Below are 17,333 nucleotides of genomic sequence, written 5' to 3' on the forward strand. Positions count from 1 at the left end.
TTCCACTTAACAATATCTATAATTATAGGGATATGAATCTTCAGAATGGTAACGTTTATTTTGAATGTATAGAATAAAGTTGAATGTATATTTTTATATATTGTATTTTATTGTACAATTTAATTAGTAAAACATTCATTTGTTTAAAGTAAATTTAAAATGTTCAGTCTATAGATTTGTATTCTATAATTATACCACCGCACAACGATGTGTAAGGGGGGTATACTGGAATCAGTTTGTTCGTTCAGCCGTCCGCACGTCTCCCCGTCCGGCCGGTCGTCGGTTTTTCCTTGTTCGCCAAATAACGTTAGATTCATTTTACCAACAGTCTTTATATTTAGAATTTAGATTGGTCATGATTACTATGATCTCTATTTATTTTGAGGTCACCAGGTCAAAGGTCAAGGTCACAGGGCCTTGACTAAAAGCTTGTCCGACAAATAAATTAAGTTTTCTTTGACTCGCAGTCTTCATATATGGCATGGAGGTTGACGATAACCAATAATTGACCCTGACCTGACTTGATTTTGAGGTCACTGGATCAAAGGTAAAGGCCACATGGGTCTTGAAAAAAGCTTTTCCGCCAAATAACTTAAGTTTCCATTAACCCACAGTCTTTATATTTGGCATGGAGCTTAGTCATGATTAGTAAATGATCCCTATTGATTTTTAGGTCACTGAGTCAAAGGTAAATGTCACAGGGGCCTTGATTAAAACAAGCTTTTCCTCACAATAACTTAAAATTTATTTGAACCACAGTCTTCATATTTATAATAGAGCTTAGTCATGATGAGTGGATGACCCCTATAGATTATGAGGTCACTGGGTCATATTATAATTTTTATGTTGATCGTTTTGTCTTAATAAATGAGTGCTATAATGTATTGATAATTGACAGGTCACTTAAATCAGGCTACATTAATTAATTGTTGATTGTTAACGTTCCTTTTTGAAGTTTGGGGTAACATAGGAGACAAATAATAATTGTTGTATTCAGCTGTTTGCTAGTATGTCACGTGTATAAGTGTTTTGTCCTTGTTCAAAAGACACGTCTTACGTTAACAACACAGGAATGTTAAAAAAAATCTCAAACCTTTGCACAATTATCAACCATTTATGCATAAAAGTGGATAATTGCCATGTATAAGTATAAATATTTGTTCAGTTCATTGAGTCTTATTATGTTTAAAGTCGCAAGGATATATACTAAGTGAAAATGTGAAAGTCAACAGCAATATTCATTTTGACATAACTCAATACAATATAATACCTTACCTCACATGAACAATAAATAACTAACATGGCACAGGGATATTTCTGCAATATACCTACAACGTTCAATTTGTAAAATAAAGCAGGGGAGTCTTTTTCTATTTTAGACAAATTAATATGTTATGTTCAACATGTTAAATGTTATCTGTTAAATGTTATCGGATTATCAGTCATTATTATAACAGTCAATCCTTTGAAATACAAAGTCAATTCCGTTCAACTTGACAAAACATAGCATTATGTCACTTTAACGTAAACGGATCATGTATTAGGTATAATATCAATTTAAACAAACTGTGGCCTGAATTGTATGTCTATAATAGTCAAATAAAAATCTTGACGCTATTTAAAATGAATAAAAGACCAAATTCGTTAGGTACTGGTTTAAACCATTGAGCTAGCATTCACATTGGTATAAACTTATTAACATATTATGTCTGCGTATTTGACCAAAAAAAAAATAATGATACAAGGCTGTTACAATTTTGTCCGCTAAATATTCAAACAAGATCAGTGTTAGTCATTGTTCGTGAGGAACAAAGAAAACGTGCAGTGTAAAAATGATTTAGAAAATATTAAGTTACAACCTAGGAATGTTTTTTTTTTTGAAAAACTACAAATTAGATTTGTTATAGATATACTTCTCGACTTTTGATAAGCACCATAAGTTTAAGTTGTATATTATAACAAGTATAAAACAGATTTCTTTCAATTTTTTAAAAAATCTGAATAAACAATGTTTTGAGTCCTCTGACATGAATCATTGTTGCCTAATCCGTTACATCTCGTCTAGGTAGCATAGAAAGCATGCACTTCAATGTGTCATGATTTTGATGGGGTGTTCAATCACCTTTTTGTTATACAGCGACATCGCCGGCTTATTGACATTCAGTGTTTTACATTTCTTACATCTGTCACTTTGATATGGCGAATGCTAACATTAGGCGGCATTTAAAAGAAGCAGAGTTATAAAGGGCTGTAGATATGTTGCAGCAGGGGGTCACCTTCAGCCAGGTTGGTGCATCGCTTTGTGTACACCACACCGTCATCGCCAGAGCTAAGGAGAGGTACCGGCTACATGGTATACCCGCCAGGGGACATGCTTGAGGCCGGCAAAGAGTCAGAACACCAGCTCAGGATTGTTTTTGTGGTCGTTCAGGCAAGTTATACAAGGTTTTCGACAGTAACCTCTTTCGTCATGACCTTGCTAATGCTGCGGGGTTCCGTGTTTCAACGCAGACGGTACGTAGAAGGCTGCATAGAGGTTATTTGCGGTCCAGAAGACATTGCATGCGTATACCCTAGACGCGTTGACATCGCCAGGTCCGTTTGGAATCGACCATGGAGCATTCACTTATGAGTCCAGGTTCTGCCTAGACTTCACAGATAGCCGTGCTAGAGTCTGGAAGGAACGAGGTCAATAGTTATAGGCTTCAAATATTGCTGAGCATGACCGCTATCGAGTTGGGTCAGTTATGATGTAGGAAAGCATCAGCTGCGATTGACGAACCGACCTGGTTGTGCTAAATAGAGTCAAATTGACGGGTCAGCGATACATATACGACGTCTAATACAAACAGGTTAGGTTTTGCGCTGTATCAGTCAGCGGTCATTTCATTCTAATGGACGACAATGATCGCTACCATAGGACCAGTGAGGTCCAGGACTACATAGAGAGGGATTCTTTCGACCGCATGAACTGGCCAGCTCGCTCACCTGACCTAAATCAAATATAACACATATGGAATAAGTTGAGGGTTAGAATTTCAGCTCTGTAGCTGCAAACTGAGCTTAGAGCTATATTGGTCTAAGAATAGGCAGCCATACCCGTTAGATCAAAAACCTAATAGGGAGTATGAGAAGGCGCTGTCAAGCTGTTATTGATAGACATGGGTCACTCATCCGGTATTTAGTCTAAATCTGTAAAAAAATACATATTTGGAAAGCAAGCGGCATGTTTCGAAATATTCAAAGAGGGGGTCACCTTCTTTTCTAGCACAAAATCGATGTAAAACTCATTTAAAGGTTTAAAATCGTCCTACAGCTGAATTGGTTTATTAAAGAAAATCATATAAATTGAACAAGTATAGCCAGTGTTATAATTTTTGAACGTTTAAATGTAAGACATAGAATCTAATGAAATATTTAAACAAACAAAAATAAGAAAATAAATCAGTTTGGTACGGCACAAATTACTGTCAGTAACAGCAAGACTTTACCCCATTCACTCAGTTGTGGGCGGCAAATAGCCAAAACGATTGTTTACATAGTTATATAATTTCATAGAATCATGACCTTTCTCTATTCGAAGAAATTAAAAAATTAAGTTATCGACAAATATAAAAAACTTTGTCAATTGTTAAAGGTTACACCTCCCACAAGTAAAGTGTAAAAACTATATTTTTGGAATTAGTATCTTGACCATGATCCCTTACTAAACCAAAAGGAGCTTAACAAAACCCAAGGAGGAGGACTGCCCAAGTAAATCCATATTAAACATAAAAACATCAATTCGAAAATATAATGGATAAATGAGCAAAATGTAAACATGTAAAAACTTATTTTTTCACCAGTAACCCTGATCTTGACCCAAATGACTCACTCCACTTAAAAGGTTATTAAAAATATAGATCTGCCAGATAAAGAAGATCTTTAATTAGATGAAGTTTTAGATGAAATATAAGAATAATAAAACATCATGGAATAGGTTATCTATTAGGCACCATTGCCCTAGGGATTGAACGGATTATTATAGAAAAATATCATTTGATATAATATTACCAAAACATGAAGACAGCAACACAAAACATCCAATTTTATGACGTGAAAGGATTTAATGAATTCCACATTTACAATCTGAATCATAACACAAAAAATGCACACTTCTGTGTAATGGAAATGTATAAACAACCACACTTAAATATAATACACTTCCTTTAAATGACAGTATCAGCATTAAGCCTGGCAAGCATTGTATAACACAAGTCCGTTAAATGTGAAATTTTCATTAAATAATTGTATGTGTAGTGAATCAAAGTTCATAACCAATTCATGAGTGGTTTGATTTAAATCGGTCATACTTTCAGAAATATCTTGCATTATCAAAGATAAATAACAAATGCGTGAAGCAATAAAGTCTTTTAATGATGAAGACATCAACGGGGTTTCCTTATCTTGAAAATTGTACGTTGCGAAATGATTGTAAGAAGTTGAAGTCTCCTATTATTCCATGGTTGTATTCTTCGCTTATTCATCTGTGTTCCGATTCCATGTAGAAGCTTTTAAAGTAATTCTGCAATCGACATTTTGCAGAGTCATTTGTCTTACATTTGTACAAATTTGAGTGAATGTTGAAAGCGACGTCAATGAACTCAATATTATGATACTTTTCATTGTTTTCAAGTTTTGTACCTGTCGGTGTCCCAGGGATTTCTACGCCAGTGTGGAGAAGAAGAACAACGAACTTTTCACCTGAAACGAATATCAATCATTAAATATTTTGGTATATCAGTGCATATATTGTTGGATTGCATAAAGATATGCGACAATTAGCAATACAATATCTACAAAATTAAACAAAAACAAAGAGCAAATTTGATGCCAATATAGATAATAAATTTAAACAGAAACAGCTACACATTTGTAATCAACATAAATTATTTATATTGAATAGTAGATAAAATATCAGAAAGTAATAGCCCAATTGATAATGTCAATAGAGAGTATTTATGTTCAGAGCGTTTAATATGTTCTACGACAAATACGAATCATAAAGTTGCTGTTTTCTACTTCTTATTCCCGTGGTTCTATTGTTCCGTCGCGCATCACTACAACTGCATTTATCGGCAAATATTTTACATATTAAGTAGGTAGTCCTTGAAACTTCGGATAAGGGTTTGGCTTAAATATATTATTACATTTAGCCATAAAGCCATCCCTTCTTTATAGTTGTCTTTTATATTTGGTAGGTAGATTCTAATTCTAGGTGTAAGTCTGAGAAGAAAATACACCGTTGCTTGAACTGTATTTAAACTGTAATCCGATATTTTGCACAGAAATATATATAATGGCTTACACTTTACTTATTTGCATGCATTGAACGTCACAATTACCCTTGCTTTTTACAAAATAATTGTTTTGAAGTATACTTTTGATTTCTAAAAGAAGAAAAAATAAGTCTGTAAATGAAGCTTTCTCTGAAAACAATGGATGTACAGTATAACTTACACTTGACACCGTCAATTGCTAAGTCAATGTCTACTTCCAATCTTGAAGATATTTGGCACACCACAGCGACTGGATACTTCTCGGATAGTTTCCCAATATCATAGCAAATTATACTTTTAAATGAGATATCGGTGCATATTCGTTGGATTCCAGAAGAAGAGAAATCCATTGTGGTCTTCGTTTGTATTGGAACAAAAAATTGTACATTCTTTGGGGATACTGGTCCAAAATTTAAAAATGATCTGACAATTTGGATAGCTTTACCTGAAATTTTTAAAGTTTTAGAACAAAAACAAATTTATATTTTTGAAATATTTTAAGAATTGCACTAATAATAGGAATTTCATTATGCTTAGGATTTAAATGACATTATTTTGTAAATTGTAAATTTCAACAATTTAGAAATCATTTTAAATTGTTAAAAAAATAATATGTCGTTTTGTATGAGCACGTGTTTCAAACTGTCTCTAATGGAGGCTGAGTTTTAAACCTTAAGGCATTTCCTGCAACATATTTTTTATACACACAAAGGACACAAATATTAATATACCCACGCAATACATAATTTAGTATTAAACTGAGACAGATTCCCATCCCTATTATCAAATTATTAAATATGTTATTTTCCGTGGTTCCTAAGAATTGTCGGACTGAATCAGTAGCCTTCTTGCTATATGTCTAGTCGATAATGTTCGGCCAATTTCTCTTTGGATGTCCTAAAAGTGAAAAAGATATAAAACGTCTTTTAATAATCAAGCAACTTTTAAGTATAATACATTTCTTATTGGTCTTGTACATATCGATAGAGCTATTTCATTACATCGAGAACTTGATAGAAATTTTCAAAAAAGCAATTAAAGCTTCAAGGAAATAGTAGTAATTTCTCCAGCTTCAAATTATATAATATAATAGCTGCCGGTTTCTTTTGCCATGCCAGTTTTTGGCAAATTCAACCCATATATGTATGTTCGCGCGTTAAAGAAATGAAAACTATTAAAAATTGTTGCATTAAAAGGCATTGTGTTACATTCTTCTGTCTTTCCTGTTTTTTAAATAAAATTGCATGCAAAGTTTGCATTTGCTATTTCAAATTGCTATTTTGCCATGGTAATATCGTTGCGGCGGTGGCAATAGCATGACAAATATTTTCGTAACTGTTACAGTTAAATTGGGTATATTTACAATTTTTCAATTTAAATCTCGAATTTTTGTAATCGGGGAAAAACACAATTTTTACAACTTTCTGAACAAAAGCCATTTTTTCATCCAAATCATTATCATTATGCTATAATCACCATTCTTATTAGGATCATAATCGTTGCTGACGTTATCAGCATCACCATAATCATCATCACTTGTCTCCAACGGATTGAAAACCCTAATGGAAATTCCAAATATAGACTCATTTGGTTTGTCTAGGTCTTTTTTTTTCTTTTAACTATATTGGAAGCACGATAAGGAAGTGAGAGGTCTAGGTATCCAATCCTAGTCAAGGCAACTCATTTTTTTATAAAGATTTTTAGCGATTTTAACTTTTTTTGCTAGAGGAATATCCACGGTATGCAAGGATTAAGTATGGGTGTCATTAAAAAATGTACATATATGATATTTAAATGCAAGTTAGAAACTCTGGCCATGCAAAATTCCGCATGTAACAAACACAAACTGTATAGCAAAAATATAGATGGTAAAAGTGTTTTATATTTTAAGAACTTGTTTATTTACATATATGAAGATCTTTTTGATTTTAGTTTATAAGATTACTAACATTAGAACACTACACTGGTTTTGGTTGTTGGAAAAGATATGTCATTTTTGAGTCTTTGAAAATATGAGTTCATTTTACGCGCATCCATTATCTAAGATTAAGAAAATGTAAAATACAATGAATACTTGTAACGTACAGTCATTTTGTTCAATGTATAGGTCCAAATTGAAAGCAAAGACATAGATATATTCTGCAAAAAACATGTTTTATATGCAACAATATTTCCTCTAAATATGCAAGGGTGATTGAATTTGACCCAAAAAATTAAATTTTGGGTGTGGCATTAAACAAATTAATGAGAATAATTTCGGATGGTGATATTTATTATATTTGAAAAATAAATGTTTCAATATCTAGTTAAGAAAAAAGTCATGCAAAACTTATTCTAGTCAGTGACCATTAGGGTCCGTAATCCTTAAGAGTGGATCACTTATGCAGAATTTTAATTAAATACGAGTATTAAACGATAGTAAAGTAATATTGAAAATTATGAAACTATATCATTCACGTTTATTGTTCATGTTTTAACAAAAGATGGACAAATTTCACTACATATAAACACATACCAAACAAGTCATGTGTGCAATTCCGCTGTTTTATCCCGTAGCAGGAATTAATTTTATTTTTGTTTTTGTATTGCAAAGTTTTTATTGTCTTGATACGGGAATTTATGTATGCATAAGGCAAAGTTTTCATCATAATTGAACTATCAGTATTAACACATTTATAACTTTCAATAAGCTGACATTGTACGCGGTCTGTATAGTATAATTCACCATTTTCGTCAGATCCGGTAAAGGAAGAAACTCTTCCCCGACGCTTATCGCTTAAATGAAATGGTCTATATATCATTGACTTTGAAGTTCAAGACATTGAAATTTACATATTTTTTTTGCTGTTACTCGCTGTTACTTTGTTCTTATTAAATGGATTGTCTTCATATTATAACAGAGAATTCTTTGAGAATGAATATCAAAATAACGTATGTCTTTAATGACCTTGATATTGACTGTTCAATTACTGATTTTGTACTGATTTCTGCTTTAATAAACTGTAACTAGGTAATGAATGAAATGTTTATCTTCATACTTCAGACAAATGACATTTTGGACAAGACCTTCTGAGAGGTTGAACTAACCTTGATCTTTAGCAATGACCTGGACCGCCAATTTCATTTATCTGTGAACAAAACATCACTTATGACCAAACAGACATGTAGAATTATTAAGGTAATACATTTATCTTGAAGCAATCTTACCGTCAAATGATTTAATTTTGATTATATTTTCACACGGACATGATTAGTGTGACAAGACAGACCTTTTAAAATAAAAAAAGGAAAAACTGAATTTTTTTCTTTAAGATTGGTTTAAACAGTTTATTTGTTTGCTTTTAGAAAAGGTGGAAAAGTCGAGCGTTGCCATTGCCCGGCAGTGGCTCCTTTTTATTTTCATTTTTTTTTTGCGGGGGAGGTCGGAGTTAGGGAAGGGATTGAAAGTAAATCTTATATAAATCTGTCAGCGAATAATCTAGGTAAGATGTAAATTTTAAGCATTTTCAAACAAACAGCTGTTGATTTAAAAATAAATCAGTACTAAAATTAAAAGTAACTTTGTCCCTAGAAATAACTAAAACATTTAGTTGTCAGATTATCTTTTACGGCCATGTGTTCAGTATTTACTAAAAATTGGCGACAGAAAATATTTTTTTCAAATGTTGTAAAGTTAACTGTTCTTTTAGTTAGTATATTATCATTTTTCGCGTACAACAGGTAGTAGTACATGTTTGATGCTAATTATCTGATAAAAGTAGCACGGAAAATGAAAAAAAAACATCCTAAATGTATCAAAAGTATATTGATTTGAGAACAAAGTGCCAAATAAATAAAAGTTTTCCGAACAGAAAAGGAGGGTTCATATTATTTGCAAATAAGTCACTTTTTGGAAGTTTTGATAAGTGCACATTTGTCCTCTCAGAATTTGATTCACGCCAGTCTGACAGGTATTACACCTATGCACATAATATCAAAAACCTAAATGCACAGGTACGTTTTATTATACGCTATCCCGTCTGTTTTAGACATTAAATTTTAACTAGATATTAACGTACATATAAACATAAATCTACTGTGCTTTGATTTCTTGAATTAAATAGTGTAACGCGGTTATTTAACATTGTATGTTTTACACAAGAAATGCAAAGAAATGCAAAAGACCTTACCCCAATCTATTCCTTCTCCGTATTAATATTTGAGGCCAAAACGACTCTAAATGATCATAAATATGTTATGTTTATAAACGGTTCAATTGTGTGCCTTGTCAGTATAAATGTTATCGACACGTTTTGAAATTCAATAGTCATTTTATTTCGATCAATAGAGTTGCCAATCCTTTAATGAATTAAAACGACATGTACAGCCTATTGTCTTTGCGTTATGCAAGAGAGATTTTTTCTAAAGGAATAGATATCACGGTTTGGGACCGTTCACCGGGCATATGGTTTATTTGAGACAAAACAAAACAGGAGAAAATTTAATCTTGGACTGATGTTTCCCTTAATATATTTCAGATATGAAGTCTCGCCCCGATAAAATCTGAATCAACTCTACTCATGTACTCATATACAAGCTTTAGTGAGATGGGCAGACAGTTGATTTCTACAGCATATACAATATGCACCCAAAAGATTATACTGGGTATAATTATCAACTGTACTGAGTAAAACATATAAAATTGAAAAGAGAAAATGAAGAAATGATTTTATCATCTAAATTTTTAGTAAAAGCAATATCAAAGTCATGCTCATCATCATTATTCATCAACATTTATTTTCAGACAAGACATAGGGGAGACATCATGCGGATGAACTCCTTTGTTGTCTGCCAATATATATTGTCAACAAGCTATTATTTATGCAAGTATAGTACGTCAATAAATTCAACGTCAATATTATTGATTTATTTGTTGTTGTTGTTATTATTTCTTATTTATTTTTAGAAAAGTAGGAAACAAGTAAATATTATAGTCACCTTGATACAGTTATGTTTAAAAGATTATGTCATCATTAAATAGAGGATTTGAGTGATATATGTGTTGATTACATGTTTATTTTATTTATGGAGCAGTTATGAGATATAGGTGTCATTGGCATGTTGGTTAAATTTCTTTTATCATAATTATGTAAGCATGAACGTTATTAGAGAATGTATCAACAAATAAATTGTTTGCTGTTTCCCTCGATCGTCTTTAAAAACAAGCGTGCTTGTGCATTTGAGAACAAACGAAAATCAGTTTTGAATTTTTACTTTTTTTAAAAAATGAAAACTGTTTGATAATGAAAATATATGCTGATAACTTGTACCAAAATCATATTTATTTAGCACCTTATATGACTGAACCAATGCACTTTCAGCGTTTGCGCAATGTGATTTCCCAATATAATAATCGAATTTAGCTTAGATAATATTACAAATTAACGAAGTTTTAATCTGAAATTTAAATTTGAATTTGTAGTAATAATAGAATTAATATATTGCTAAAAAGTACCAGAACCCATCCCAAATGTTGACAAGAAAATACTTTCCCATGGTCACCGGCATTGGCTGTGAACTCGATATTTCTTACCTCAGGTGAGTTTTTATTTCTTTTATTTTGTCTTTAATTTTATTTATTTATTTTTTATTTATTTATTTATTATTTTTTACACTTTATACAATTATATCCGGTGTACGGTTCCATACAATGAACAAGCGAACTGTGGTAGTACATTTTGTGTCAGCCACTATATAACTTAGATTTAAAATGCTTGGGAATCGTATAACTGTTTATTGAAAAGGTATTCATTCTCACGTTAAGTCTTTACGGATATATCGGAAATTCAGTAAGTTTTAAACAGTATTTATTTTTGTTTGTTATTAATATATTTTTATTAAGATTAAGGTTCAAATTAAGCTTTATAGAACTTGTCGATACATTTGGAATAGGATATTTAAAAAATGTTTGTTCGTTTATCTGTCATTACATCCTCCTGCTCTTGAGGCTTGAAGAATTGGTGCTTTGTATGTAAGCAATATTTTTTTCTGCATTGCAACACAACAATCTACAAGTAAAATGGTTTCCTGCGGGGAACATTTTTCATGATATAAAGATATTTCATTTAACTATTTTCAACACCGTTTTGGCAGAGGGGAATAAATAAACGTTTATATCAGGAATATAGTTGACAATAATCGATCAACATAGCAGAAGGTCTTTCGAAACTGGTGACCGTTGATGACCGGAGAAGGTCGAACATAAAACAATTATTTCTTTTAAAGAAAATGAATAAATGGGCCTACCATATTATGAATAATTAAAAGCAAAAAAAAAAAAATGTAAACACACAAGTTTACGCAGAGAATAATTCTATCTATTATGGCAGATGCCACTACGAATATTTTAATTTTGTAGATTTTCAGTATAAACAATTTATTGTTTGTAAAATTTGAGATACATATATTAAAGAAACAATGATAATTTTCAAATAAATCATTCAAGTTTTTCCACCTTAAACGGTAAAATAATTATAGAAAATTAGAAATATCACGTAATAGGTTTTTGTTCTTAATTAGGTTTAATTCTGACTAATTCCTTAGAGGTAATTCCGTAACGTAACGACAAACGGTATTTAGCCAGGTTATCGAAAAGGTCAATTAACCAATCGTGTACGGTTTACAGATCACATGCTCCTCCATGTACCGAAAACTGGTCACGTGCTCCTCCATGCCTCAAAAGTAAAACGCGTACCAATACCCTGCGGTGTCCTGACCGCAGGGAACAAGGATCAAACTTTTATAACAAGTATTTAGTTAAATATTTAACATGATTGCCGTAATTTACTTACGCAGCTTTAAACAGTATTGTTATATGGGTTAACGCACGTTTTTCCTTGTTATAACTTCTGCAGAGTCCCGAGGAACGGTTGGTGCCCGAGCCCGGTAGGGCGAGGGCTCCAACAGTTCTGAGGGACTCTGCAGACTTTATAACACGAAATAAACGTGCGTTGACGCTATTATAGCATACAATTTTAAAACAGATTCGTGATGTTTAGTTAATACAAAACACAATTACATTATATTTTTGTGCTTGGATGGTATTTATCCAATTCTACATGTTTTACGTATGCGTTTTATTTTTCCGGGGCTAACAACATGGAAAATTCTCAGAACCGAACGAAATTTTGAATTTTAATTGATTTAACAAGGTATGACATTGGAAATTTATTATCTCAAGAAAAAAACAACGTTACATTACTCTACCCTCTACCCAAGACAACACATGACCCTCAGAAATTCTTAGAATGATTTCAAATTGACGGTAGAAAAAAGATCAGTGACATCAGAATCGTTTTTGTTTTCAAGCAAACAAGTGCATAAAAAAATCAGGCACTAAGCATTATTCTCTAAATTAAACTGAATGACGAGTACTGTGTTTGTTTACATTGACAACTGTCCGTTTCTTAGAAAGGGCGACAACCAAGATTAGCAGCGATGTCTATACGCTGTATTTCCGGCATAGTTACTTGAATGCTGCACGTCGTTATGCGATTGGGGCCCTCGAATCAATAATTTCAATATAACAAGAGCGCATGACTCTTTGGCAAACAGGCCAAATCGTCAATTTTTGTTTGTTTACTGGGCCCTGTATGTATGTTATGCGCATAGGTGAAACCGGACTATTATAACAAGAGCGCGTGACTGTGTTAACACATGGTTTTGGTCCCGTTATAACAAGGGCAAAATAGGGGAAAATAGCCGATTTTATGCTATAATTTGATTTATTATATGAATAGTCGTCTATATATTTTCTTGAAACTTTACACATGTACTTAAGGTCATAATTGAAGATCACGTCTCAAGATCCATTACTCTGCCATATATTTTGACTGAATTATGCTCCCTTTTGCACTAAAAAAACTCCTTTCTTGGTTAAGTTTTACGTGCAAGTTTTGCATATCTCTGAAACTAAAAAAGATACAAACTTGAAACTTCATATGTATATTTGTGCACTGAACAGCACACATATCTGTGTCATGTATTTAGGCTGATTTATCTACCCCTTTTAACCTTTTATCTTGGTTGATGTTGACATGTAAGTTTTACATATCTCAATAACTATCAGAGATTTTAATTTGAAACTTCACATATGCATGAAGGGTCATAATTGTATGTCACTGACCCCGTTAATAACTCTATCTTGAATTTAAGCTGATTTATCTCCCCTGTCCTACTTAGTCTCTTGGTTAATGTTTACATGCAGGTTTAACGTATCTCAATAACTACCAAAAATATTTATTTAAAACTTCACATATGCATTTAGGGTCATAATTGCAGGTCACTGACCAAGATCCATAATTCTATCTTGCATTTAGGCTGATTTTTCTCCTCTTTTGAATTTTAGATTTAGATTAACATAACGGTGCATTAATTATTACAGAACAATCATTATCATTTCCAAAGGTATTTTTCTCTCAATACATTTACTTTTCTAACATGATTGTCCATTCAAACTCCAACACGTCCATTACAAAACTGCTGACTTGTTTCTTGATTTTAAAAGGAATTTGTTGCATATGTTTTTATAAACAATGAGGCTTACTGATAATTTAATCTTTTTACACATTTTTGTTCACAGGTAGAGGCTTTTTTATAATTAATGCAAAAGTACTTTTCCTATCATTATTATTCTCATCTTTAATAAAACACCTTTACACATTGTAATTTGACCGAATGTGTACTTTTTTCATAAGTGGTTTTGCTTTGTTCAAATGATTTTCGCTTTTATGATATTCATATTCTTATTGGTAACTTTAGCTTATGACGGCATCTACCATTTTGTATATTCATAAATACTAATAAAAAGTACCAGTTGTTTCAGATATAACTGCATCTTTTTGAATAAACATTTCAATTTTGACTTGTACTTCAAACTTCTTTTCAAAAGTCGTATTCAGAATAATATTCTGATAAATATGAAATGTATTTCCATTAAACCAGCCGGGCTAGCGCACAAGTAGAGTGCTGGTCTGTCAAAAGGTAGACCTGTATTCAATCCCTTTAGTCCAATGCTATTATTTTGATAACTGTTCTAATTGTCGAGCATGCTGTCATTGGAGATCTCTGATTTGCTTATTTCCAAATTTATGCCTCTTTGTATACTCAATGAAACCCATGGTTAACTTTTTGGTTGTATCACTACTATAGGGAAAGCAATGAAACTTAACATACATTTTCACTGTGATTTTTTAACATGGCACAGGTCCCATAACTCTGATTTACTTATTTACATATGTATGCCCTATTTTATTACTCATTGACACATCCTTGTGACAACTGTATCGAATAGTCGAGCATTGCTTTCCTCCGACAGCTCTTGTCTTCATTACTGTGATTTCCTTGTCAATTAGGCTATTCAGTATGACCAAAGATGGATAGATGAATGGATGGAGCAACAGAGCATTTTATGTTTCATTTTTAAATTTAAAGTAAATTAAAATTGGCTATAGGAACAATAGAAACGATTTTGATCTACGATTGTCGTACGCTCGATCGTAAGACTGTCTTATCAACGCGGTCGTACGTTCAACCTAAAATCTTACGATTTTCATATACGTATGGTTCTTACGCCGGCGTAATCACGGGTCGGTCTAAAACGCAGACGTTTATGCAGATAATATAGGATATATAGTAAAACGCAGACACTATAGATATAGAGTGTTTTCACTGTAATTTTTTTTAAGACACTGCTAAAATCGTACGATCGACGTACGATAATCGTACGATAATAACAGTCGTACGACCGTTGATAAGAACGGCCGCAGATTTCCCATAGAATATACAAAAGATCAACAAGGAAGGGTAGCGTTCAATGAAAGCATTGCCTATCACAGGACCACCAGCAAGTTGACTAGAAACCATGTTATGTTTAAGAAAATATTACATTACAATAAATCAACTTCCCGTTTCTTGCAAAGTGTTATTGTACTTGAAAAGTTATTTTTTCAATAAGCAAATGATTTTTTTTTTCCAGTTTTTAATTTAGATTTATAAAGTAGTCATCTTTAAAATCTGATCTTATCCAGAATTTTTCACGCATGGTCTTTGACAATGTGTTTTACGAAATTACGATAATATCTACATCTGTCCAATGCAACAACCATGTTCACTGATTCAATACGTTCAATTATCCTTGATACTTGCTTTAATCGTCTTTTTTTCTCCATTTTGAGACATAATTGTTTCCATTGCAATAACTTCTTATGAAAACGGATATTTACATATGGACAATTCAACCAAAGATATCTTATAAGCAAAAAGGACTATAGGGTGAAAACAAATACATTTAATTTATGTTCAGTTTTGTGATTCCCTGTCGCTGTGAACTTTGAAAACGAGGCTGAATCAAGAAAAAATGGCGGCCATTTTAAAACTTTTTTAAGAAAATAAAGCACATGACCAGATTTTATAGTTAAAGAAGCTCTGCTACCTATGTAAAAGTATTCTTTTACATAATGAATAACTCCCAGTGGCCTTTGAGAAATTAACGTTAAAAACGTAGAGGGTAATAACAAATTATTTCTTGAATGTTGTTTTGAAGTCCTCTTTTACATTAATACTTAAGATACGAAAACAAGAAGTATCTTTGAAAACAAAAGATACTCGGCCAAAGTAAACTTCCATATGTTAGTTCTTAGTGTTCTATGCAAAGTTATATTATAATAATAATAATAATAATAATAATAATAATAATAATTATTATTATTATTATTATTATTTTTGTTATTATAGACTTAGTTTAAGAGTTAAATATTGTGTAAAAAAACTCTTATTATAAGTTAAAAACAATGTTCACTAGAACTGTAATAGGATCTAAATGCAGTGTAAAATGTTTTGTGGATCGAAAGTTTGTTAAACACAACTTAAATATCTCCGATATTAAATTAAAATGTGAAAGAACTCTCTTGCACATTTTATAACAAAACTACCCTTTAAATTTTATCTTATAGTGACATAAACTATCCTTTACAGTTTAGTTTAGAACTGTCAACTGTCCATAACATTTTATTTTAGAATTGACAATGATATTCCTGGATTTCATTTTGTAATTTCCAAAAATAAACAATGCAAACTCCTCTTATAGTAAGTTCTACCCTGTAAATTTTACAGAAATTAATTTTACACCGGCTTTGGGCCAAAAATAAAATCATCAAAAAAGGAGTGCAAGCAAACAAGCTTACCAGTACTACGATTCAATAAATTTCTCTTTGGCCTTACTTGAGACACACATATTTACATATTTAAATTAAAACGTAAGAGAGAACGGTTATCTTCAACTTTTTTTTTTTTTGTATTTTGATCTAAATTATAATGACTTGAACGTCCAAACTTGCAAAACAAAATTGCAAATTTCGTCAATGTCATCTTGTACAGACTGCATTAGAGATAAACATTTTACATGAAACATTCAGTTGATGAAATTTGCAGATGTGTTTTAACTGCGAGTTTCGTAGAATGTTTAATTTGACACGTTAGTGTCTGTCAATAAATAGCGGCATATGTCAAACTTAAAATAACGCGTGTGCCCTTAACGATAACGGACCGATAGGCGAAACTTATCAAATATAGAATTTTGAAAGGAAGTTTATGAAGTCTACATATCACATAAAGCTGTCAAACGCAGGCAACATATCCTTAGGGTGATTTAAACGTTTATAGTAAAAACATGTTTGAACTACACTTCTACAAAACAAAGCCAAACGGAAATATCTTAAATTACCACAATTACAATTATGCTTTTATTCTGAATGATTTTCAAGAATCAGAAATATAACATTTCTTATTGTAAGAGAGGGACGAAGTCCATTTTAAATTTCCGGAATTTTAAAAAGTCAATGAATGCCAGTCTAAAAAATGATGTGCTAGATTTTTAATATTTCGTAGGATGAAATAGTATTTCAAGAAGGAAGATAGTTATTTCAATAAGGTTACTTATGTTTCATTGAATTATTCATATTAAAAGCTGAGAAATTA

General features: G+C 31.8%; 1 long non-coding RNA gene across 1 annotated transcript; it reads right to left on the reverse strand.

Moving 5' to 3' along the window:
• Window positions 1–4,108: 4,108 nt before the first annotated feature.
• LOC132749506 (uncharacterized) lies at window positions 4,109–9,621 on the reverse strand. Its single transcript, XR_009628428.1, has 3 exons — window positions 9,488–9,621; window positions 5,500–6,215; window positions 4,109–4,743 (listed from the first exon to the last, which is right to left on the reverse strand). It is a non-coding gene; the product is annotated as an uncharacterized LOC132749506 (long non-coding RNA).
• Window positions 9,622–17,333: the final 7,712 nt, after the last annotated feature.

The sequence above is a fragment of the Ruditapes philippinarum genome, unplaced genomic scaffold (assembly GCF_026571515.1).
Source record: "Ruditapes philippinarum isolate M1 unplaced genomic scaffold, ASM2657151v2 ctg1809_1_1_1_1, whole genome shotgun sequence".
Classification (NCBI taxonomy): domain Eukaryota; kingdom Metazoa; phylum Mollusca; class Bivalvia; order Venerida; family Veneridae; genus Ruditapes; species Ruditapes philippinarum.